Source organism: Anopheles merus, chromosome 2L, assembly GCF_017562075.2.
Source record: "Anopheles merus strain MAF chromosome 2L, AmerM5.1, whole genome shotgun sequence".
Lineage (NCBI taxonomy): Eukaryota > Metazoa > Arthropoda > Insecta > Diptera > Culicidae > Anopheles > Anopheles merus.
The window spans coordinates 45,759,968-45,786,564 of record NC_054083.1 but is presented as its reverse complement, the minus strand read 5'-3'; the positions used below and the strand labels follow the sequence as shown (position 1 = coordinate 45,786,564).

Genomic DNA, 26,597 nt, shown 5'->3' with positions numbered 1-26,597 from the left:
CACCGTACGGTCCTACATCTTCCAGCGTTTTTTTTTGTCTGCTGTTGTTGCGTTGCAGAGTGTTTTATCGTTGCTGGTCGGGCTCCGTCAACGAACGTCAAATCGTTGGGTTGGTGTGCTTGGCTCCCACCTCCAACCCCTGGGGAGGGTTAGATGAACTCACGACGCACTGCACACGGACAAAACGATAAAGACAAGCACTCGGTGACGCTGCCTGTCAGCACTTTTTCGCTTTCCGTTTGTTTATTTGTTCGGGAGATCAGTAAATAGCTGCCGGTGGTGGTTGGTGGTGGCCAGTATGATGGTTGCTAGTGCCCTCTTCAACCTGGCTAATGGTTCCGGTGTGGTGCGCGGTGATGGGACGATGGTAGTTGTGTTTGAAGTTGTTGTACCAATCAATGGTGTGGATGCGAAAGGACATTTGGCAGCGAGTGGCGTTTATTCGCTAGGATGGGCGGTTTTACTTTTCCTTTGAGTTTTTCGCCGTAAAAGCAGTTTCAGCTTGAAAGTGAAACAGATTTTTGTGAGTGTGTTTGTATGTTCTGGGGAAGGTAAGACACGCGCCACATTTTACAAATATTCTATACTGAGCATTGCGACGCAAAAAGAGAGAAGTGTTTCGCGGGAAACGTTTAATTCATTCATGGTCGTCCTAAAAAGACCATTGCAGGCACGTATAATGAAGTGATTTGCTTCTCTCACAACTGAGGAGGACTCTATTTTAATCTGATTGGCTGTATCGGTAACTAGGTTACTAGCTTCAGCAGAAATAAGTGCCTGTTGCTGTAATCCTCTTAAATACGTACGTTTGAAATGTGGGACACCAAGGAGTACAAGGTGTGTTTTTACTTCTGAACAAATTTCATTTTAAACCATTTTAAATGGCAAGAAAAAAAAACAAAAAAAACATATTTCTGTCCGCTCTTCTTGCTGCACTCAAATTCAGCTCCAAGGTAGTTGTTTGAAGAGAAAACATCACCTGTTGCCATGAATTCGTTTCGAAATTGGGGCGAGATTTTGGACCACCGTACCGGTAAGCTGGCCTAACTCAAACCCACAAAAAAAGTGCCAACAACACTCGGAGCTACCGCTTCACAGCAGCCGAAACATCGCTAAACGGTCGACGACAGTCACAAATACTTCGTACATTTGCATTAATCACACCGACACGTACCTCGGGATGCTCGGGCACCACCTGGAATGCCGCTCTGTTCTGTTCCATCGCCAACGTCGTCCGTACCTGAAGAGCTGACTATTTGCCACCATACTGTGTGTGTGTGTGTGTGTGTGTGTGTGCCATTTGTAGAAGGCTCAGCTTCCCACCCAACTACGTCACAAATGAACGGTCTCATGTTATGAGTTCGTTCGTCTGTTTTTTTGTCATCGCCCCTCTTCTACTTTCGTTTTGTATCGCTCGCTGCGGAGCTTGCTCGCGTTAATCCTGGACGCAATTCTGCGTGCCTAACACCGCTACTGAGGCCATTTATTTCATTGCACACACACACACACACACCAACGGAGCCGCTGGTGATTCGCGCTAACTGCTTCACTCGTTGGTGTTTGGGAAGGAAATGGTTGAACGGTACAGGAATGGCAGGAAAAGTCGAGCGAGCTGTGAGTCGAGCAATGGAACTGGGTCCACAAACCCCCGGTACCGGCTTAGCGTGCGGCAGCTAACTCAGTCGGAAAACAGCACATCCATCACGACACGCAGTGTGTGTATGAGTGTGCCGTGTTTTGTAGAAAGTTCCACCGCGGTGCCCATTGTCGGACCAAGCGCAGGTGGCAGTATTTACCCAGTTTGGTTTGGCGCTCGTTGTGCGGCACAGTGCCGCGGGCAATTAAGTGGGTAAGCGGTTGGGAATTGCACGGAGGTGGGGTGGATGAAGGTGGATTTTTCTACGCCGGTTGGCATAACACTTTTGATCGATCGGTTGTTGGCGCATGGTTTGATTCAATAGGCGCTTGAAGTGGAATTTAGACAACCGGAAGAATGGGTTTGAACATTGGAAAAAAAGTTCGCTTTTGAAATGTCGGTTATCGTAAATGTTTTTGAATAAGTTAGATTATTGTATACTATTTAATAAAATTTTTCTAAGAACTTGAAAATTGAGTAGAATTTCGAGGATAAATGTGCCATTATCAAGGCAAATGTAGCTCTACTAAAGATTGTATGTAGTATTGCATACATTTAGGCGTTTCGCTTCAAACCAAAAAGCAAGGGACCGAAAACTGTTCGTTGATGGTTTATCAAATAATGAAGGGAAATATCGGCTTTGTTTTTTTATTTAACACTACATAAGCTAAATATTATCGCTAAACTTAAGTTGAGAAAACATATTTATTAGGTTCTAATGTCATTAATTTAATTTGGATCCACAAATTTTGCAAGAAATTTTCTGAAATCTTTCAATTGTTGCTGCAAACCTGTTTTGCATTATTTAATCCAAATCCAAGCCTCATTGAGTGTTAGATTGAATCCATCGGCAATACAGAATCGCAGCAAACCCCACATGGGAAGGGAGATAAAACAGCTGCCCTAAGAAATTATTATCACATGAAATTTTTATCACTCTCCCACCGCCACGTGCCAAAACGCTACCACGGCGAAGTTGCGAATGAAAAATTACTTCCCGGAAGGAAGCTCGTTTCGGCACGGAACCAGTTTCGGTGAGGGGGGGGAGCAACCATTATTTAACCAAACTCACACCGGCAGAAGAAAAGCTCCTCGCGCATCCTTGGCGCAAGCACCGAGCACGTCGTAAAAAAACAAACAGTGTGTCGTAAAAATATTACCTTAACCTTTCGAGCCGAGTTCGCCACTTAACGCGTGGCCTGGCAGTGACTTCCGACCGCGCCGGTATGAAAAAAACGGTACGGGAAAATGTACTCCATCGTCACCGCCAGCCAGCAAAGTACCCCGGGTTCCGCGGAAGAAGATGCGGTGTAGGCTTTTCCGTACTGATTACAATTATTTTTCCCTCCGGTACACACACACACATTCCACCCCAATGTGTGGTTGTTGAGGTGCTTTAAAAAAGCAGCCAGCAGCTATCGTTTGTGTGGCACAAAGTTACCGTCATAATTGTGACCTGTATTTTTTAACACCCTTCCAAAAAAGGGAGAGAAAGCCGTGACACCCCTCCATCGATGGTTCTTTTCTCTTTAACGGTACACGCATTATCTTATCTGGCAATGGGCGAGGGAGTTAAGGAGCGCTGGAGAAAAGAGTTTCCCTGCCATTCGCCAACGGTCGGTAAGGAGTCGGTGCCTTCAGATGGGGAAAGGTACATGATCATGAAAATTCATTGCACTTGCGAGTTGTACGCTGAGCCGGCGGTCGGTTAGGCAGTCGTTAGCTTTATGGGCGCACGGAATGGTGACGACATCAAGGGAACCATCAAAACAACGGGAAAAGCACCACCAACACAAACGCTTTCATGTTGTGTCTCAGTCCCAGAACAAAAGCGGAACACAGCAACCAAAAAAAAAGACCCACAGTCCGGTGGGGAAAATTAAAGGTTAACGTTGGAACAATTTGTTTCATCGCTTGGTTTTCTACCGCGGCCACAGCAAACAGATTGCGGGGAGAGTTTTTCGGGGGTGTTTCAACAGCAACACCGGACGGATTTCGAGTCCATTTGTCGGGTGTCGGTGACGGTTTGATGCTGACCTCTGGCCTCAAATAGATAGCAGTCCTGCGGTCCGGCGGTTGGCAATTGCTTGGGATTATTGTTTGGCGCTAGTAACTGGGGTTTGAAAGGCAATAAAGAATTGTGCTTTTGGTTGTTGTTTTCGTTTACATCCATCTTGTGCCTGTGAAAGCGCCCGGGTGAAGTTTTTATTGTGAAGGATCTGTTCCTCTTTTCTCTCTCTCTCTCTCTCTCTCTCTCTCTCTCTCTCTCTCTGTTTTATTATGGTTTGTGTTTCCTGGACAAAAAAAAACAAACCCAAGCTTTTATTCGGGATAAAATCTAAAGGAAAATTGCACTTTTTTCCCACAGCGTCCGCAGCGCTGCTATCAGCATCGTCACCGTAGCAACAGTCGTTTGAGTGCGCACGGTGTGATTAATATTTTTATTTTCATCCCTATAATGGAGGCTGCCAGGAAATGAGCATAATTCGCTGTCGGAAGTGAAGATAATTCGTACCGAGGCGCAGACCACTACGCACAGCGTACAATACATAGCGCCGAGTTTGCTGTTTGAATTAAGGATCAAGGTTTTTTTTGTTCTTCTTCCTTGGTTTGTTTGGCACCGGTTTTATTATCATTTTCCCACGTGAAAGTGGAGCTTAATCTACCGTAAGTGGTGATTTGCTGGTTTGGTTTTATGGGATTTGTTTTCGCTACGGAGTGAGGGCGGGGAGGCTGTTTGCTAGTGATTTGTTTAAATTTACTTTACGATTTGTAGTACTTTTGAATTATTTTATATTTCCGCCCAAAGTCGAGCAGTAAAGCATGCTTTAGGGTGGAGAGTGTTTTGAGTTATTGTTTTTTTTTGCAGGGGAAAAGTCAAACGATTTGTATCGCGAGCGGCACAGGCAAAGACAAGGCAAAGAAAAACTCAAAAGGATGTGTGTGGTAGGCGAAAAAAACCGAACCTGATTTCATCAATTTAAGGTCATCTCTTACTTGATATATAAGGTTTAAAATATATTTAAAATTCATTCTTGTGCATTTTTATTTAAAGATGACTAAAAGAGACTTTTAGTCCAAATTTTTAAATGCACACATTAAAGGAAACGTGAGTTCGCAGCACCAACTTTATTGCTTTCTCTTTTCACTCCATCATTTACTCTCCAAATCCCAGCGAATCCATTTCTTTTCGGCAGCTCACTTTCACCCTTCGTTTACAAAAAAAAAGAAGCCCAAACCGTAGTAGTAAAAACAAAGAAAATCTGTTTTTCCCGTGAATTGTTCGCTTCAGCTCTTTTGGCTATCATCTTTTTGTCAGTTCCACAACCACTTCCTGCACCGCACACAGCAGCAGCAGCAGCTCGTTTCACCAGATTACGTTGATTGTATCCGATCTTTTACCGTGCGCTCTTCAATACGGAATAAATGCTTCGGCTGAAAGCGAAGGCAAAGAAGTGGCAGAAAAGTGGACCATTTTTCCCAACAGTAAACACGATACCGACCTAAATCTAACCGCAAGGAGGATAGTCGTAAAATGAACATTCACAAACACACAGAGAGAGAGAGAGAGAGAGAGAGAGAGAGAGAGAGAGAGAGAGAGAGAGAGAGAGAGAGAGAGAGAGAGAGTCACATAGAGTTCTGGTGAAATGAAAACAAAAGATCAAGCAGGCAGACGACCACAAGAGTAGAGGAAGATAAAAAAAAAACACACACACTTCCCCCGTCCGTGTGCTAAACGAGATTTGAAATCCATCCCCCTTGCGGGTATAGGCGCCATCTTGGGCGTGTGCGCGCGCGTTTTTTTTTGCACTCGCATTGATTGTGGAGCGCGCGATGAGTCGGAATCCAAATTTTCCCGTTTCGGTTTCGTTGTGGGCGAAAACAATGGAACGGTGTGGAGCGAACGAGAAACAAGCATCCGGGAGAGGAATGCTACAAAAAAAAAAAACCCAAAAAAGAAACCACCCATTCCCACCAGCGGAAATAGGAAGTTGGAAAACCACTGGTACGGTTTCCTGCACAGAGCACAGTAACTGTGCTTATCCTTTGAAAAGGCGCTTGGAGACGATGTTTTTATGTGCCTGGGAGGGTTTTCCTTCTTCTTCTTCTTTTTCTACTACCGATACTGTGTCCAGATCGGGGCCGGGAAAATGGGACGAGAAACAAAAGGCACCGTCGTTACGGCCGACTGAGGATGAACGCTTGTCATCGGAAATCGTAGGCAATGTAATAAACCAATCTGGCAGCAAACTTCGTACGACGAGTTTGGGTAAGCAAGGGTCGGCCGGTCGGTGAGGTGAGATTCACTCGAAATTGTGAACCCATCACCCGCGGGGGTAGAATGTCCGATGGTCATAAATCTGGAGAGGAAAGGAACAAAAAACCTATTCCGCGCGATTTTTCCGCCAAAGATGAGGAGAGAACAAACCCACCCCAAGTTTGCACCGTTAACACATCGAACCCTGAGCTCTTCTTTCCATTTCGGGACGTTCGTGTCCGTACTTCGGGAGCTTACTTCAGCCATGAGATCGTTTCCCGCAGTTCGTCGCTTTTCACCCATTGGAAAATGAACTGGCAAAGAAACCGGGGGATAAGATTGACAGTTGGACGATTGTTTCACGTCATTTCATTCCCAGCTGGAGATGGACGCTCGACGCCACGGACGCCTTCGAAGCAGAGCTCAAAGCAGGAGGTCTGTCCGTCCAGCGGTAAGGGCAAACGCCCCCAACCAGCGTAAGCCAGCGGGATGTAATGATGAACCGACACCGGGTGACCGGAAATCGATCTAGCGTCGTGGCGTCGGTCGTGTCGTTTTGTGTGTGTGTGTGTGTGTTTGTCTACTTTTTGTTGTGACCACCACACTTCGCTTCACTTTTGATGGGTTCATTGTGGCGGGCAGGAAAGCGTTTGGAAGATGTCACCGACAGATCCGGCAGCGGGCAATATTGGGTTTTGGTGGCGCGTTGAAATTTACCGTTGTTCGGTGACTCCATGGAGCAAGGGAACTGGGTTATTTTGTGCAGTCGGCACAAGTGAAGCGCAAAACTAATCCAACACATCTCAAACTCTCTCTGCCCTACCGGGTGGTTGGGTTGGGTGTTTCAATTTACGGTACATTTATCATGCATTACGTGCGGGGCGAGCGGTGCGATATCTCTGTGCATCACATTTCCATGGCGGCGGTGGTGCTGTGAACGGGAACAGAAGGCATTCGTCATTTCCTGCTTGTGAGGAGATTTTTTTTTCCTCCAAAAAAGGGAATATTGCTTTCCATTTTGTTAGTAGTTTTCTTTAAATTGAAAATGGTGGAGCTTTTTCTGCACTGTTTACTTGTCGTACAAACCACAAAACCGCTGCCTTTCAAGAGAAGCAGGAGCATCAAGCATGCTCGTGAAAAAGCTGCAAAAAAAAAACAGTAAAACGTATAACAAAAAAACGATTTCATCCTTGCTTACGTTCGTATTCTGCCCCCTCACCCTCCTGCATCGCATCACACCAGCTCGCAAAAGGGTGCCAGTTTCTTTTGGGCTTTAGAATTTAGTCGCCCGGAAAGATGACAAGTGACGTCGTTACACACTCGCCCATCGTTTACCAATTTCGCTCGCCTTATCCGCACCCGTAGCCGGGGCTCGTACAGCAGCTACAGCATGCACCAGCAAAATAAGAAGCAGCTCAACGCGAGCGTCTTACCATGCAAGCGTGGCAATGCGAGAAAAAGGTTTGCGACACGTTCCGTACGTACGTCCCGGGCACGCCGCAACATCCACCGCCGAGCGGGGCGAACGGGACGAAGATGAATGTTGAGTTTTCTTTCTGCTGGCAAGTGGATCAGCAGCTAACTATAAAGGCAGGCAGACATGGTGAACGGCCCGGTACGATGCTCATGATTTGGTTTCCTGCCCCTAACCGGCCCTCCGTCCGTCGTTGCGTTGACGCCCATTTTCCGAACGGCATTACTCTTATGCAAGCCACCAGCCCAAGACAAGGGTGTGTAGGGCATGATGGAGGACGACATACTGCTTCGCTGCTTTTGCTAGAGGAATGTGTGTTTAGATTAGCTTTAATACCATTCGTGTGTGTGTGTGTGGAACGCTACTGTGTTGAATGGATCATGCCTTTTACGTCACGTGTTTGGTTTTTTTCGTCTTCTCTGCACCCGAAAGCGTACTGGGAAAAAAACGTTCCATTTTATTTTTATTTTATTATTCAAGCTTTTGCCGACGTCCCGCCGACAGAAGCACATACAGCAATTTGTTTCCACCCACGTATGTGTGTGTGTGCGAGTGAGGGAGTTTTCTTTGCGACATATATTCCCGGAAAACTGCAGGCATCCTTGGGGCCTCCACCGTCAAGGATGGCGTACGGCAGGAGAGCAGTATCATTAGAGTCGGTGCGCGCCAAAGACAAATGAGGACCTTAGGTAGCCAACACAAAGAATGCAAACAACTGTGCCGTGCCGTCGGGTTGGGTTGACACGTTCCCTCTGCTGAAAGCATGACGGAGGATGCTGTTTTACAGTGCCGCACAGCAGGGCACGAATGGCAATTCGTTTTACTAGGCAGCACGCAAAAACGAGACATGGAATTTGATGTAAACCTTTTTTTTTTGGGGGGCAGCAATATAATAGGACGCACACTGACACCTGGGTAGAAGTGTCCATTTATAAAATAGGTTGCTGGGTGTGGGTTTCGCAGGTGGAAAGGTCGAGCTAGGCAAAACTATTAATAACACTGCGGGCGAAATTCCAATGCTATCCTTCATCAGACGTCTCTTAGAAGCATTCACATTGAGGATGCTCTTTTGAAGTGCTTCTTAAGGCACTACAATTACAGTACGCATAGCATTATGTCCACAAAACGTCACCAAACGAGTCTTTTTATGACGTCTTTCAGAAAGGGCAATGACATTCAATCGATATTTCTGCCCTTTTTTCCATACGCGCCATAGCAGTGCGCGCTTCATAAGTCGGCAAAGAATCTTCCAAAGCATCTTCTAGTGGCACCAGACAAACACACACACACACACACACTGGACGCCCACCGACATCCGGACAAGAAACTGGAAGGGAAATTAAATAAATGTCTCTGCTTGGCTTGACGCAAGAACTCATCCGCTTCGTGTTGGAAGTTCTCCCGTTATTCCCGTTCGTACGGACATCTTGCAGTAGGTTTATCCACTCTCTCTCTCTCTCCCTCTCTCTCTCTCTCTCTCTCTCTCTCTTTAACTATCTCTATCTCTCTCCGTACTATAAACTACCCGAGCGGTGGTGTCCAGGTCCAATGACATCTACGCCTTCCAAGCGGTTCATGGGTTGAATTCCGCACGAAATCACCCAGCTCGTGGGTTAGAGTTTTCCCAGCCATTTTACGCTTTCGAGCACATTTGGTGCCCGCAACAACACCATCCCACCCTCCCTGGGACGGACGGTGCCGACACGAGAGGGAAATTTATGCTTGCACTTTACACACCAGCAGCCAGCACACTGCTACTGCACTCGTGTCGCAAATCAATTCTCATTTTATGCATCGTCAAAACGGCAATTTGTCGTCAGCTTGCCGCGATGGACGGCAGCGGACCTTTTGGCAGACGGAGGAAGCAAGGGTTGGCAAAGTTGGTACTTGCATCCGGGCGAGCGCAGACATCTTCCACCTCGGGCGATCGGTGAATGGAGAAAAAGTGACGCTCGAGCGTGTTTGTCTTTCTGTCAAAGTCACTTTCCGCTTCGGATGGTTCTGGTCATTACGCAAAAAATTGGGGGTGAGGAATAGCGGGATCTAAGGGGTTTAAGATGATCGAAGCAGGACCAGGGAAACGCTCTACAAGTTCGTGAAGCAGATGCGGTTGGTCCAAAGTTTCTTCTAGTGGTTCAATATGGAGCGGAAGCTCTTTACTTGCCTGAAACCACACACCAACACACTGCGGGGGAAGTAGTTGAGTTGAGCTTTTTGTTTGAGTAAACGGTCGGACCTTCTTGAATGTTTGAGAGATGGAGAGGTATAAAACGAAGAAGAGGTTCAATATCTTTTGTTATGTGCATTAGGATTCATTTCTTACTCGCACTGGATTAAAAGATGGACAAAATAAGTGTAGAATTATTTTGCATTTTGAGTGAATAAATGCAAAAAAAAAACAGACACATTGAGTCAAGCTGGAGTTCAAAATGATAAGGAGAGCAATAAAACATGATGCTTTCTACCCGTCTTCTTGTCTCATCTTTCAACCAAGAATTTTAATTCTGACTCAGCAGCAGACAGTTTGTGTCATCTTTAATACTTTATCCACTCACAGGCAGCACATTATGTCATCAGGGAAATTGCAGCGTTGGATTTATTCCCCCGCCTTTGCCATCTTCCCATTTTCTCATTTCGTTCATTTCTACCAGAAAGCAGCGGCAAAGAAAGTGGGCATAAAATTGAAGGATATAACTTTAAAAAGCCTTCCATTGTGTTTCCCCTCACTGGCAACCCACACGCACACCAAAACCGGGACAAAATTTGCATTCCCTCCCTTTTCCGGCTGCCCCCATTATACGCATTGGCCAGCCTCCCCTCCCCCTTCCAGGGGAGGGCTGTCACCCCGGCAGCTAACTCGATTATGAGCACAGTCATCCGCAAATAAACAACATCATTAATTTGCATTTTCTTCCCCGAAACGGCGCAGCGGGACAACAAAACAACTTCAAGCTGGCACTACACCGCCAGGCACTGTCGCTCATCTGTCGTGTATACACGACATCCCGTGCTGCTGTTTTCATCGGCCATCCCCGCACGCACTCGGTATGTCCGCTCCCACGAGAATGTTCCCTTCCGGGTGAGGGGCATTATTCCCCGGCCGCCGTTTCGGACGGGCAATGGCGCTCACAATGACGCTCAGAAAATGGTTTTTCCAACAAATTGTCCTTGGAATTGTGCCGATGTCCTGTCTTTCTTTGTGTGTATGTGTGTGGGTGTGCGTCTGCGGATCATTTGATAAGCCTCCGCTGCACAAGCAGGAAAGCTCGATTTATTTTCTTACACCAGCAAACAACGACGACATTCCTGCCGGAGGTAAAGCAAAGGGAAAGGGCAACAAAATGCAAATGATGAAACGTATTTTAAACCAGTGACGGCCCTCCGCTAGGGACAACTTCCGCAAACGAGAGGTGGCAGAAGAAAGAATATGCCCGAGCTGAAATTTCCAATCACGCCTCTGTGTGTATGTGTGTTTGTGTATCTCTCTCTCTCTCTCTCTCGAAACTTCCGGCACAAATCGAGCGAGCGTGTATTTGGAACGGAGAAGCGCCGTTCAACCACCAGCATCAGGCGAATCATGCCTACAGGCGACGGCCAACCAGATTGTGAAGTGATAAAAGCGTACAAATCATGCCCCGTTTGGCATGCCCGATGGAATGCGATAGCGGATGGTAATGTTTTTCCCTCTGTTATCTTTGCTTAGTTTTTGTTTGGGAAGTTAGGCTTTGGAAAGTCTTACGCGCCTGTTTTTTGTTGTTCCGCTTCAGGATACAGACTCGCAACAAATCGAGCAGAGCTCGAACAAGACAATCGGTCAGATTATTGGTGCAAAGGACACATAGTAGACGCGCGAGCGGAAACGACGACGAACGAGCGGAGCGATCGTTGCAAGGTCCTGGCGAGACCGAGATTCGCCCCTGCCCGTTCGGGATTGACATTATGCTAATGAATTGAGTTATGTCACATTAATTTAGGCATCAAATAAGTGTTCCCATTGTTTTCGTGTACGCACAGTACTGTGAAAGATGTGGGAAAGAAAATGAAGGGAAATGCAAAAAGGAGGGAGAGAAAATAAACTTTCTCCTGTCTTGGATTATACTCACTGTTTTTTTTTTTTTTGCAATGCTTCAAGTGAAGTGTTCACTAATAGAAATGTGTTTAAAGCGAGCAGGCACGCCGCTTTCGGGATTTGAGTGTCTAATTCAATTAGGATCGATGAAGACTCACTCACTTTGCGTGGCATTTGGTACCCGTCTAGGAGCAAGCAATAAGGGGAAGCTTTGGAAAATTGACAATGACATTGAAAATGTGTTCCATTCGTGCTTTGTCCATTTGTTTCTTGCTTCGCTGCGGAAGATAATGTAATATTTCACACGGTCAAAAGGAAGGTAGAATTTGAAAAAGGCCCTTGAAAAAGATTATGCAATACTTCTAACGAAGGCTGGCTAACCTATTCGCTCTGGCCACTCAGGCGAAACTTCTCACCATTTGAGTGTCAAAATATGGGGAAATAAATTCACCGTAATGATATTCAGCGATGGAAATTAAACTAAAATGTTTCAACCAAACCTTCTTGTGGCTGGACAGAAGCCAGTAAGGGGCACTCTTTTATCTTCCGTCGTGGTGAAGTTTTACTAAGGTTTGCATTTTTTCTTCACTCAATTGCTCATCCTCCACCCGGTATTGTTGTGCCAAGCATTTCTGGGTTGCGTTTTCTCTTTACTGTTTCTTCTTGCAAGTCAAAAAGAGGTATGCCGAAGGGCGAGGCATGATAACAATAATCAAATTTCCATTTTATGCTATTCCACCGATGCTGGACCGTGCAGCAGACGGTACTACGGCCATTGAAAAGCGAGAAAGTGGAATATGATTCAAAACCGTTGGCAAGATGGTTTCTTTTGTGGGAATTTATCGTCCTCACTATGATTGCTGCATCGTTGAATACAAAGGAAAAGAGCGGGAACAAAATGAGAAAAGCAACACAATATCTAATTGGTGAGATGAAAAGGCTTTGCGGAGAGACTACACTTGCAGAAAACATCTCGTACAGTAACGAATGGATTAGAGCTGCATCAGAAGAAGCGTATAATCAGTCATTTTCCGGGCATTTTCATGTTGGAAATTGGAAGACCTATGAAGTAGATGAGACTTGATCGCTCTCCCATTCAACTAACCAAGCATTGTGTGGTTGCATTCGATGGTGTTATAAAATTGCAAAAACTAATAATGTAACCTTTTAACAAGTTTTACACTAGTGTGTGTGTGCCTGGATGAACCTGGAGCAACAATTAAGATCAACTGAACGGCACTTTAAATTATATTAAATTGAAATTTAATTGAGCATTGAACGGAATTGCTGTTAAGCTAATAGACGGCGTTTATTTAATATACTTACTAACCTGCTGAATAGAATTCTCTTGGAAGACTCAAACTTAAACTCAAACAGATGCAGGATAGAATCTGTAATATAGAGAAAAAAAAGTTAAGTTAAAAAATTGTCACATTGGAAGGAATGAAATGCAAATATCATTAAGCAGAACTAGTTCTTTACAACTCTTGGCAGTATCTATGGTTTGTTGCTCAGCAGTTGTTATACTGACTACAGTGTAAGCATATTTTGCTTTCTTTCTTTAAAATATCGCATAATATCTTTCTTTTTGATTCTTTTAAGAGCAATCTTACAGTAAGAGGAAGAATTTTGCAAGTTCAAAGGACTAAACACTCCGGCCGTTCGAGCATAGAGGCGTGAAATCCGAAATTGATCACCTTGCTTTGTGTGTGCAGCCGAGTGCACACGATTAGGCATTCAGCATTTTGGTTCGTTGCACTGATCGGACACGCTCTAGTGTCAAAGTCGAACAACGTCTGAGGTGTTGTCGTGGTTTCATTGTGCTGTATTTGCCATACCTTAGGATATTTGTTTACGCGTTATTAATAGATGCTTTGTACTAGCCCCCAAGACATTAGATAGGAAAAAGGGAAGTGGTATTGAGTTGTAATGAAATGCTCATTGATTGCCTCCGGCAGTCCATGCTGGGTAGCTGTTTGATTTTCGTTCCTTTTTTATCTCATTTGTTCTTCCTGCGTTCTAGTCAGAAGTAATTTCTCGGAAGCCATCGATCCCAAGACAGAGCTTTGCTTCAATGCAAGCAAATTGAGTGAAAAACTCTCGCCGTAAAAGTGCGCCACATCGCTTTTACCGGACTTCTGCGGACGGTGGACCTAAAACGGCGGGGTTAAGAGATTGATCGAGTCAATTTCACACGAAAACGATAGACATTCATCCTCGGTTGCTGTTGAACCCCACCCTCTGGACGTGTGTAGCAAACGAGGCCCCCTTCGGAAAGGCTAAGAAAAGCCATCCCTTATCCCGAAGGCTCGCCAGTACAAATTGATAATCATCAGGCAAGGGTTTGTTTCGCCGATTCCGGGCCCGGGGACGGCGTGGAAAGATGGATGAGCCGCTTTGATTGAAACACAAATCTGCGCATCCCAAGATTATACTGCCCCCCCTCGAGCACGGGACGCTTACCCGCTTCCATGGAACACTCGAGAAATCGGTATAATCCGCCACCATGCCATGAGGCTGTACGTGTAGCCTGCGGAAAGGGTGCCAGCGCCTGGAAGGTAGGCTAACCGTTCCGCACCACCAGAAATCTCTTTCAATCGTAGGAATTTCATTGCCCGTTGGCCGATGTCATCATAGCTGTCTGCTTTTCGAGTGGGGAGGGGGGGGGGGGAAAGGCGGCACGGTAAACTCACTTAATTTGCTCCAACTCTTCAAGTGACATAAAAAGCACGGATTTATACATTTGCATTAATGTTTTATGGGAATAGTTTCCCTGTTTCGGATCGCCAAACTGGATGGAGGACTTGCGTGTGTTTGTGTGTGTGTGTGTGTGTGTGTGTGTGTCTGTGTGCGAGCGCGCCTGGTGCTATTTTGTTTGGGGGGACATCTTGTTACGGCGTGTGTTCCCAATGTCGCCAGCCGTCTCCGTTGATAGGTACGGTGCAATGTGGAGGAAATTAATGATAATTTATACGACTTTACGACCTGTTTCGGGATTATTTTCCCTTGTCTGCTTTTTGACTACCTTACAGTGCGTTTCCGTAGCTACGGCTCGTGCCACCCGGCCCATGTTTTGTCCGTGCATTGGAACGTGAGCATAAATATCAACTAATTGGTGGGACAAGTAAAACCCCCTCCTGCCTCAATTCCCTCCCCATGCACACCTGAGGCCATCGTTTGCGACATCAATTATGTGTACAATTACTTTTTCCTTTGCTCCTGCGTATTGAGGAACATCCGGCTTATGTGGAAAGGAACCCATAGGAATGCTTAAAAACACAACTTTTTTTTTGTGTAACAGTAGCCGTACGGTATGATGGGATGCCTTTTAGAAGTCTTGTTTGGGTTTAATAAAAAAAAAGAAATAAACACCATCCCATGTTCGTGTTCGCTTGCACAACATTCAGCCAAACACGCGCTTAAGAGGGTGGCGTAATGTTGAACTTGTCCAACTGTAAAAATCAATGTAGATATTTAATACTAACATAGTTCCATCTTCGCAGCATCGTTTCGCATCGTACAACTGCACATCGCGGGCAATGCTGCAACAAAGCGAAGCGAATTTCATTATCCACGCGTACCTCGACCACGAATCGGCAAACGCACTTCCCGGTAATGCCCCTGCAACGTATGCAACACGCAACGCACATGCTTACGGGCATGTAGGACGCATTTGTTTGCCAATCCGGTGCAATATCGAACGTATCGTGTTTCGTCCCACCCACCCAGTGGGTTTGTGTGAGTGTGTGTGTGTCAGTGCATTTGTTGACTAGGCTTATGTCGGTACAAGCCCCGGCTGTGGTCAGAATTTCCACCACCAAAGTAGACAAGCACCTCGACTCTGTGCCATGGCTATTGAACCGAGGGTCGGGGCTTTCGATTGTCACGCGTGCATTATTAATAATAGATTTTCACTTATTTATAAAGCATTAGCGTCAGCGGATTAATGAATTTACAACCGAATAAACAACGGACATTCATTAGGCATTCGTTTCATCTCGGCGCCGGCGGGCCATCGCCGTGGTCGCGAAAAACGCATGGTGGAAAATGCTCTTAGTAGCAATGGAGATTGGAGCTCTCTAGCAAACAAATAGCTGTTCTTGTGTATCTCATGCAGCGAGGGAAAATTTGCTTTCAATATGCAATATCCTTGGCGTACTAATGTTGCTGCGTCAAATCGCTGCAATGGGGAACATGGTTTTGATTTGAGAATACGCGCGCTTTTCGATGCCCTTCGGACATTGGGACGGATATTGGTTCCAGCGGTTAGTTTCCCGCGTTGCTCCTGGGATTAGGCAAAGCCTTAGATCGGTAACGATTAACGTGTGTAATATCGGGATGAGCTTGATGCACCAAGCGAATAAACCAGATCCAAGGCAAGTGTGTTCGAATGTGCGCCTGAATGGTAGGCAATTGGTGGTGCACATTGGTGATGCAACGAATACGGCGTTTGCTTTATCATTTGAACGGCTTAAGGGTTCATAATTACATTGCGAGAGCGTGATTGTACTCGACCGAAAAGAAACGGACCCGCTTCCAATCGACCCGCCAAAGCATAGCTGCCAAGGACGAAGGACGATTTGGATTGTGTCCGCCGCTACTTGGGTCCGGATGTTATTCGGTTCGTACATTCGGCAGTCACGTTTGCCCCAGGGTGGATTCGAATCGTTGCTCACGCTGAAGGTGCGGTTTACTGCGTTTTGCCGCGTGTGCGTGTGTGTTTGGCTGCACAAATCGCTTGGCTTTAATCTTGCAGCTCAAATTTCACAATCCCGCCGCACGGGAGAAGTCAAAGTTCCGTGGCGAGGAACAAACACCGCCAGGGATAATTGTCATCTGACCCGAACGGCCAGCGGGCAGCGTCCGTGCAGGAATGTCCTGCCCTGCCTGTCTGCCTGCGATTGTAAATGCAATTTATAAATATACGCATGAATAGCCTCCTAATCACATGCTCATTGTGGGTATATGAATGTGTGTGTGTGTGTGTGTCTTTCAGTGCGGAACTCCGGTGCCATTCCGTAGACCTTTGGCATCGAGCCCAGACCAAAGGTGACCACAATTTATGATACGTGTTAATATTTGAAATCATCCGATCGATCCTTGGTCTCGCTGTGCCGAACCGACCTAACCGAGCGCCACAAGCCGTTGGTCGTACGAGGTGAAAATAGTGCCACTGCCAGAATGCACCGCGCGCTGTATGGTGCATTTTGATGCAATTAAAGTGGCTTCATCGAGCGTGCGGCAGAGCAGCGGCGGTCGGGCGAACCGGAAGGAAATTACCAAGCGGTGTCGCCAAGTCGTTTGCAATCAGCCACCGGAAACGATCACCGGCCTGCGTACTGCTGGCTTCGATCGCTGTGCGGTGGAACGTAGATTAATCCAATTGTGTATGTGTGTGTGTGAGGGGGGAGCGTGTGTATTTATGTGCGTGTGTGGTGAATGTTTGGATACATACATAGACGACAGTTGGCATGTGCAATGCACTGCTGCCGTACTTCCGTAAGTCCATTTTAAATTGGCATGCAAAGGTGCAAACACCCGCACACCCAACACACAGCAGCACGCGGGCACGCTATGTGATCGGGTCAATAAAATGAATATGATTGTATTGCAATTAAATCGATTGATTTTAAATTGCATTACCACCCGTTCGATTTGCTTCCGAAAAGGCCGAAAATCGCAAAACCGAGCGAAGCGGGGAAACGGTGCGGTGCGGTCGAGTCATTCCACCGGACGCCGGGATTTGAATCTCATCTGCATAATCGATAAGCTGTCTCGGAGTTTGGGTTGGACTCGGTTGCAGCGTCCCTTTTTTTGCTGTTGGTTGGTTGCCTTGTGCGTGCGTGTGTGTGTGTGTGTGTGTGTGTGTGTGTGTGTGTGTGTGTGTGTGTGTGTGTGTGTGTGTGTGTGTGTGTGTGTGTGTGTGTGTGTGTGTGTGTGTGTGTGTGTGTGTGTGTGTGTGTGTGTGTGTGTGTGTGTGTGTGTGTGTGTGTGGTGTGTGTGTGTGTGTGTGTGTGTGTGTGTGTGTGTGTGTGTGTGTGTGTGTGTGTGTGTGTGTGTGTGTGTGTTTGTCGATATGCTTTTACCACACGACGTTCTGCCTTGAGCACCGCCGGAACGCATATCTTTGCCCGTCGAATCGATCCTTGATTTCTGCGGCAAACGATTGGCGTGTTATGATATACAGCGATGAACACAAACCGGTGTCCTTTGCATCGGAGGAACCACCCTCAATATGTTTTTAGCCGCTCTGGTACAGTGTGCGACACTTATTAAGGGGAGTAGATTTGGAGTGAAGAATTTATCAAATGGTCGGCAGGGAAGTGGAAGCATGTCAGGAAGGGTGTGAATTTTGATTACGAAATTACACCAACTGCCTGCGGGCTTTCGTAAGGACAAACGGCTGCCGGGCTGTCTTTGATTAGCTTATCCGCGGGACAAAGGCGAGCATCATTAGCAGACAAATCAGTGGCGTTGATTATCTGCCCTCGATGGGCAATCAGATCGGTCAGGGATGTTGGTGCCGAAATCCGTTTTATTAAAGCGTTCCACAATACAGTAATAGTAGCAATTTGTATTGTGAAGGGATTGCGCTGGAATTGGAGCGTTGTTTCAGCTTAGTAGTCATTTTCAAGCGGATTAACCATTCTTATAGGTAGCTTATCATGACTTAATTAATCTTATCTTTTATGTTATATACCAATCAATCAAAAAATAATGTAGGTTGAAGTAGATATACACATTCTAGGGACATAAATCATATAAAACCATGATACTGAAAAACAACTCATTACTTACTGCAGCTTAATTCACTCCCATTTCCATAAAACATATCCGACGTTGATGGACCTCTGCAATGATCAATGGTCACTTTTATCAAGAGCAAAGTTAACCTTTTTTTTATTAATCAACTCCCTTGCTTCACTGCTCTACAATCCGAGCGCAATTCTACGCATCCATTTATGTTTTAAATACAATTGATTGATCGAACCCGCTGGCTACAATTAAAAGTAAGCTATATCTTTTTCGTTTCGAATGATTTCATCATCATGCCAATGGGACGTTTTTGTTGTCGTTGAATACATTAAAAACTATAAACCCACTGGAAAAGCGGTTGATGAGCACAATTTATGAGCTTATTCCGGTAGCAGGAATATCCTTGTTCTTATTTTTTTAACTCGTTCAATTCATGCGATGAAACTGATTCGTTGATTAAAATTTTAATAAAAACAAATATACCGAAAAGGTCAGAAAATAAAAAAAATGACACAAACACACTCTCATACCAAACAATTCCTTTTTTGTAGCACATAAAAAATACAAGTAATCGTTGACAGTCGGCTTGAATATCCGCTTACTCAACCCATCTCCCGGCCGTGGCCAACCTTCTATAACATTCTATTTTGAGGGGAATGTGGTGCACAGGGAGGATGATATTGAATTTGAAAAATGATAATTTTTGAGGTCGCTTTTTTACGATACTACCCAGCGATGCTACTGGGCTTTCCCAAATCCCGTGCCCCGGGAGGAGCTCCCGGTCGTTGAAAAATTCCAGGTTAATCCGGAGAAATGGGTCAGGCTGGTGAAAAACGGTCGTTAAAATATGGCCAATTCATTTTCCCGGCGCCACAACCTTTCGACCGAATCGTGCGTGGCAGTATGTGCATGGGTGGGAAGGCGTTTTGTTACGCGTTCGAACGAACGCGGCTAACAGGAGATAGTAAAAGCAGGAGATACACATACACACACCCATACCCAAACGGAAGAAAAAAAACAAATTTATCATTCAGTGCAAATTATGACGAACGATTTATCACAAATCTGTAATTTATCAAACCGAGCTGCCAACCGTTCGTTCGGACGCCATCGTTTTGACGATATCGAGGCTTTGGGGGATGAATTTTGAGCCGCTACAACCACAAACCCATCATGGTGAAACGTTTCAACTCACTCCCGGCATGCATAAAAGTGTGTCGGCTTAGGGGGCCCGAAAGTGTGATGTTTTTATTATGGATGAAATTATTTCCCCTGCTTCGAACGTTGAAAGTAACGCTTTACATGCAAAGCAGCGCTCCGTTGGGCTAGCGATGGCGGGTTACACCTTAAGGATCTAATTAAATTGACACGGAATCGAATGGCTGCTACGTAAACTTCATTTATTCGTTTAATTTCTTTTCTCCGGTTCGCTGCGGGTTGTTCTTCCGGCAGATTCCTTCCGCTTCCGGGCCCGGGGCAACAAGCAAGAAGACAGTGAGAGTAATTTGGTTTTATTGCATCATATACGACCACCACCTTGCGCCAGCGCAGGCCACAGCACGGCACGGCACAGGCGAGATGGTCACACCATCTTCGGCGCTGGGCACAATTTCCCATCTTGCGCCAATCTTGCCCAAAGATAACTTTCTCTGGCTGTTTTTTCGTTCGCTTTCGTTCGCTTTTTCTTCCATCACGCCCACCGCACCGAAGCACCCGAACCGGTCGCGAAATATTTATTTACGTCTCATAAAAAGTAATAAAAGAAAACAAGCGTCCCAGCCCGCTAGGGGTGTGCCTGTTCCATCCTCACGCAGCGCTTTAGCTGTTCAGCTGTGTGCCTGTGTTTTTGTGTGTGGGCATGAAGGAAATAAACAAAATTATTACTTTGTGCCTTTAGGGGGGGGTGGGAAGCAAACTCGGACCGAAGAAAACCGTACCGTTTGCCTTCAGGGCAGCGACAAGCGTCCCGGGTGTTGGCGCGTCCCAAAAGTGTTGTGCCTTCGCTTGCGTCGTTAAATCGTCCCGAATGGTGCAATTAAATCGATTGCCCAACACTAAAGTTTCTCAAGTGCCTCCGGGGCCACTCCGATAGCCGGTAAGCGTAGGACATGAAGCCTAAACTTCGCCTCCACTGCGCTGTCATGTTCGGGACGGAGGGAAATCAATCACATACGGGGCACCACTAACGGTGGCTCTCCGGAGCGCAATGTTTGCCACGCATCCAAGGGCAATACACACACACGAACGTGTATGACTTTGCAGTATGTGATTGCCGAGGACTTTCTTGCCGTCAAGGAACAGTAAACACCACTGTACACATTCACGAACAAGTAAGGCCTCCTGCCTACACTCTGTTTTGATCGATTTTGCTTTGAGGTGTTAATAAACGATAACTGGCCGGTGATGGATGGACGTTTCGCATCACCGCCTGGGCGTCGAATCCGACTGTCAAAGTCAGAATTATCTGCCGCTCTGCGGGGCTGACCCAAAACAAAAACAAAAAAAAGAACAGAGAAACCGCAACAAAACTTGGCATACTCATTCGCCACACACATGGACGTCATTTCCGCACTCGGTTCGCTTGTTCTTCACGCTTCATTTCGTTGTGTATAGTTTTTGTCTGCGAATGCACGCTTATTTGCGCCTGAATGGTAGGCAATGTGCCGAGCACAGTGTAGTGGGCCATGCTACGGCAGCAGCGTGGTAACGAATAATCAATCATTTTCTGATTATTTCCTTTCGCCGTGTACGGTTACATTCTTGCTGTGGCAAAAAAAAACAATGCTACCGAGGTTACCGAGGCCTATCTGGCTGGATGGTGCGAATGATCGAATGTGAAGCTGCATGGAATGAATTGATTGAACGGGACTGGTAAAGCGCCACGAGTTGGAGTATTATCATCATCACCGCCAGCTTGGAGATGGTCATGCACGGCAGCGGACTCTTTGCGAATTTCCGAACCACTACCGCTTGGGTAGCCACTTTACCGGAGATGTAGTCGCGTAGATTTTCGTTATCCATTTCCGTTCTCGACCGAGATCGGGAGCGACTGGAACGAGCCGGGAAGCTGAGTCACCGTCTCTGACCGTGAGCCCTGATGAACCGTGAAAGCTTTGGGAGGTGTTCTCGCTCTAATGGTCAAAAAGCCCGTGCAGCAACTAAAGTCATAAAGAACAAGATCAGTGTCTTGCGAAAGCGAGCAACATCAAGAGAAGAGAGGGAGAAAAAAACGATAAAATACCAAATCCCAAGAACAGGCCCAAGAAACATCATTACGTTTATTTTGTTATTGAAAAAGTTTTCTTTCAATCAATACGCGCTCTTCTCTCTCTCTCTCTCTCCCCATCCTTCTAGCGTCCATTACGTTGCCATTTCTTTGGTGCTGGGCTGAGGAATGTTTTCCGAAGGTCTTAGTGTCCCAACGGGCTGGCCGGCTTTTACGTTGTTTGTTTCGATTTCCGAATCACTTGCGCAAAGAAGTAGGCAGCGATTCTAGGGCAGGCTTAAACAATGTTTTGCTTTGCTCTAAAGAAGCGTATTCTTTTTTAAGGGTGTGAGTAGCGTGGATAGAAACAAAAAAAAAAAAAAAGACCCCACACAACAGTGAGGCTGATGATAACTTGCCCCGCGCATCGAAAGGCAACCGAAAGTAGATCGATAGGTAGAAGATAAGAAGCATACTTAAAGTTTGTTTCCTTTCCCCGTTTTAAGCTGCACCTACCTTAGCATCGAAGCTGTCGGCTGAAGGGGACAAGCAAAAGGACTCGATAAAGACTCATTAGGAAGTTTGGTTTCCTTACCATCTGCCCGCTTACGTTCGCCTTGGCGATACTAGCTTCAAAGGCGAGAATGGAGAGAGAGATAGAGCGTCTTGAAACAGTCGATAAAATGGTAAACAGAGCAACGGTAATGACCGTTATTTCCCCTCGGTCCCCTCTAGCCTAGCATGAAAAGGGAAGAGAAACTTGCTGGAAAGCCTTCAATTTTGAGCAGCAGCCGGAGGGGATTTTCAAACGCCCTTTTAGTTGCCGAAGCCTAAAGCCCATCGAAACGTCATCAGCGAATGTTAAAAGTCATCGAATCGAAGGGTCTGTTATGAAAAGTGAATTCAACTCGAACTCGAACATAAACGACTCACCCCGAGACGGAGCATCTTAATGGGTAACGATTGGAAATGTAGCTATTTGTGCTGGCAGCAGTAATGCAAAGGAAGAAGTTAAAAAGATGATACAGAGGTTTTAAAATACTGAAAGTCGTTCCAGAATACTTGTTTCCTCCTGGTCAGAGAGAAAGCATTAGAAAAGCATTATTTATTTACCGGTTAGGATTTCTAATAATTGCGTACAAAATGGTATTCAACGTAAACTCATATCCTAACAGTGTGCACCAACATTACTTTACCGCTTAATTGTTTGCAATTTGCCTTCCGAAAAATTTCCCCGAAAGAAAAAAAAACCGAGGGACAAAAATGAAAAGGTCACTGCAAAAAAAGGGATGCACACCTTTTTCTAATTAAAATCATAATTTTCCACTCGCTCAAACAGGCGGCCAGAAGGAACAGGGAACGGAAGCAACGGAAGCAACAAAAAAGGGCTCGGTACAACTTCTGTACAAAATGGTAATTATTATCGAACACTTCCATCCCTTCGCACGGAATGGCTGGCAAAAAAAAGGTCCAACAGCAAGCAATGTAAACGGAAAACCTCTTTGAAGTTTCGTTTAACACCAACTTTAAAGCAACGGATTGCCTTTAAGCTTAAGAAAGGACTAAGATATGCTGGATACACACAAAGAAACACCCAGCACGACTTCCGGTCACGAACACCGAGCATTCGAGCCGAGCAACGGAATGCTTCGTCAGCGATGATACACCCGCCCGGGCGTGTGCCGGCGCCGTGCGTTACATATTCATGCACGCTTCTCGTGGGAATGCACCGTACTTGAAAGTGTTGCTATGCTCGGGGTTTTTGAACTTGTTTCTCGGTCTCGCAAGCAAAAAAGATTCACCGCTTGCTGTTTTGTACGCCGTGATGCGGAATGCACGTCGCGTCCAGTTCGTTTCGGAGCGCCGGTTTGGAAGAAAGAAAAAGAAAACTCTTTCCTCACCAAGATTGCAGCCATTGATTGCCCCCGATGTGCACTTTGCCGTTGGATGGATTTTTGCTGTAGCCAATTTCGTAGCCATCAGCCACGAGCACGGGCACGGCGGATCCTTTGAAGGACACCGTTGCCTCGCACGCGATACACAGTCGTCGGGACGATTTTTCCCCCCGAACCGGGTGGATTGACATCAAGTGCAACAAAAAAAAAAGATGTTGTACATGTACATGTGTTCGTCTCTAGGTATGTGTGTGTGTGTGTGTCAGTGTGCTTTAACTCAGGAGTAGATTTCATCCTCACCGCAATAAAATCACTGCCCAGAGCACGAAAGCGGAAATAACTTTCCATTATCTTTCATTTATCTTTATAGCCGTTTTCATTGCCTGCACACGAGTGTTTGAGTCGAATTGTCGCTCGAAGTTTGGGCGCATTCTTTTTTTTTGTTGTGGTTGTTGGTTCGGTTTTGGCTTAGTTCCTCCCAAAAAAAAAAACCCCGATACATTTCCCCCACCTTTTTCTGCCCTTTATTTTCGGAGCATCTCCTGCGGTGTGTTCCGATGGCTGCTGGGAGGGTAATTTCAACTTCGAGGTAGCAGCTACCGTGCCGGAGTGAGTGGAGACGGCAAGCAGAATGCAATCTCGAATCAGTGCCGTCCTAATGAAGAAACGTGCAAGGATTTTTTCCTCTTTCAATCTTTGTATCACACCATTCCGTCCACCATCGTCCCCAAGCGTGCCCCAGCGGAGCAGAATAAGATGAGTTTGCACAAGTAATACAAGCTACTTGATGGCATGCAGTTGCGGTGTATGCTACTGTGTGCCCTCGTGTGCTGTGCGCTGGGAAAATAAATGAAAATGAGCTACCCCTGGCAGACGGTAGAGGACTGATAAGCAGCCACCCTGGGAAGGTTTGGCCAATTCCAACGACAAATGATGATATCGATGGAATGTTCTTCGCATAGCCTGAATAACGAAAAAAAAAAAGGTTAAAGGTTAAAGCAGGATGTACAACCGGAAACATCATTGACATGAGGGGGTTTTTCCTCCCATCCTCTGTGCCAATCTGAGACAAGTCAGTAAATGAGTACAGCACTGTAACCATGGTTTGGGGCCATCCCCATTTCGCAATGGGTACAATTTCCGGCCGCTTGACATTTGAAGTAAGATGAAACGGAACTGAATTTGGGTGTGGCTGTGCTTGACGGTTGGACGGATTTCGGTTTGATACGAGTGTCGAAAGGCAAAAAGTCTAACGAATGCGGCACATGAAAATGAATACATACTAGCTTTGATTAGCTGCTGAGGTAGCAATGTGAGTGAGTTTTGCAATACGATGAAGCTTATGACAGTGATGGCAATAGAACATCGCTCAGATGATGTTGAAATTTTGGTCCAATGGTTAGGTTATATGAAAGATAAAAAAGGAGTAAGTATCAATGACATTGTTTACATTCGTCATTTTTAATTAAACAAACATCTCGTAGTTGCATGCCTTTTTTGCTATTTGTGTATGTTTATTTCTATTGTTTTAGTAGTAACAACTAATAAGGGTTTGACGCAAGTAATTTAAACGTATCTAACACTAACGCTAATAAATTTGAAGATACTCTTTCATGCAATTATTACAAGGTACATGCTTTGTGCCCACATTTTCGTAAAAATCATTGTAACAATTGCCTCACATATTACATTGCATACATTCAGGCGCTTGCTGCATACAACGAACAAAAGTTGTCAGTAATATTGTAAATAATAATAAGAGCACCGTGAGTATGCTCTCTTTTTTCAAACTGTTTCCACAAAGTATTTTACCTTGCTGCTAATAAGAAAGTGCAGATCAATCACGTGTTTGTTGCGGTTTCGTTTGGTTTTGAAACCTGCTGTACCTACCTCACCTCGGGCATGGAGAGCGAGATTAGATTTTGTGGTTTTTTATTAAACACCGCTAGCGCTACCACGAAAAACAATCTATTTGATTTCATGCTTCAAGCTGTAACGGCTCATTTAGCAGTAAAATATTCAGAGGTTTTGGTTGATAATCACTCTTTGTAAAGTGGAAGAAATGTCGACGTGTCGAAGAATCACAAAATAAACCTTCCATTTTAAAAATTTGATAAAAATACTCTTACAGGAAATGAATTTACTCTAACACTTTACACTTTAAAACAATACCGCACATCTGTTTCGGAAATAAATACATTTAACAACTTGTGCACAATTACATCTACAAACAGCACACGCGGCAATGGTGGTGTCTGTGTAAGCATCGTCGTGAAAATTGCACACCTGAACAATTATTTGCTCATCTAGTCATCAACATGTGTATCTGAGCTGGAAGGACCCGTGCTACCATGAGGGCAATAAATGCTGAGAATTGCAAATCACGTTTCACTCCCCGCTTTGGTGAAGGGCAAAAAAGCGCGCACACACACACACGTTTCCACTGCGAGCAGAGAGCGTCGGTGGATAAGCAAAACCAAAACAGAGCTGCAATCGTCACAACAATGGCACAACCCGTCGTTTGCAGCGTGTGGTAGAGGGTTCGACCAAAAACGACCAACGCCAGTGCAGCACGGTTCCCACGGTTTGCAATAACAAACAAACAAAAGACGGAAGGGGACAGGCAGGATGCAGCGATGAGGAAAGGAAACAATTTGGGGGAGAGAAAAGAAAACTTACTAGCTGCCACGTTGCGCCGTTTGGCCGCTGTCTTCTGGCTGTGGCGCGGGTTTTTGTGCCAATGGATTTGCAATGGAGCTAGGGATTGGCAGGACAAAGGCGACCCCTTTTTACAAAGAGGAATGAATAAAGAGAGCGATAGAGCTCAAAAACAATGCGCACGAAATGATCATTTGAAGCTAGTGGTGTTTTTGATGCGCTCTCGTTTTTTTTTTTGTCGTATTTTAACACCGAAAACAAGTACCGCTGGGAAGGGCAACAAGATAAAGCAAGTAAAAGGTACTCGTTTTGCCCCCGTAATGAAAAAAAGATAAAAAAGCCAATTATGTTAAGATAAGTTGATGTTGGAAAACAGTAAAATATATAAAAATAATGAATGGGCTTAGGATGGCGCTTGAGTTAAACTTAATTCTGAGGGAATAAATTGGCATTTGAAATTAATGATAAACACTCACCTCATTCCTCCATTCTAGCACTAGTTTGAAGAGGACTCTGAAATAAAAAGAAATTACATATTATAATTTTCATCTACCACTTTACAAAACCCCCCTTATAAATATCGATATTCAGCCACAATACAGCTCATCGAAGCTAAAACTAAACCGAAACAGTAATTAATAAGTGT

The 26,597-nt window shown here is 45.4% G+C and overlaps 1 long non-coding RNA gene across 1 annotated transcript in view; it reads right to left on the bottom strand.

Moving 5' to 3' along the window:
* The window catches only part of LOC121594436, a 130,991-nt gene that overhangs the window by 40,729 nt on the left and 63,665 nt on the right, over positions 1-26,597 (bottom strand). Inside the window, exons 3-4 of the long non-coding RNA XR_006004972.1 lie at positions 26,428-26,464; positions 12,768-12,828 (exon numbers count right to left, since the gene is read on the bottom strand). This is a non-coding gene — a long non-coding RNA (uncharacterized LOC121594436). The remainder of the gene's footprint in view (positions 1-12,767; positions 12,829-26,427; positions 26,465-26,597) is intronic.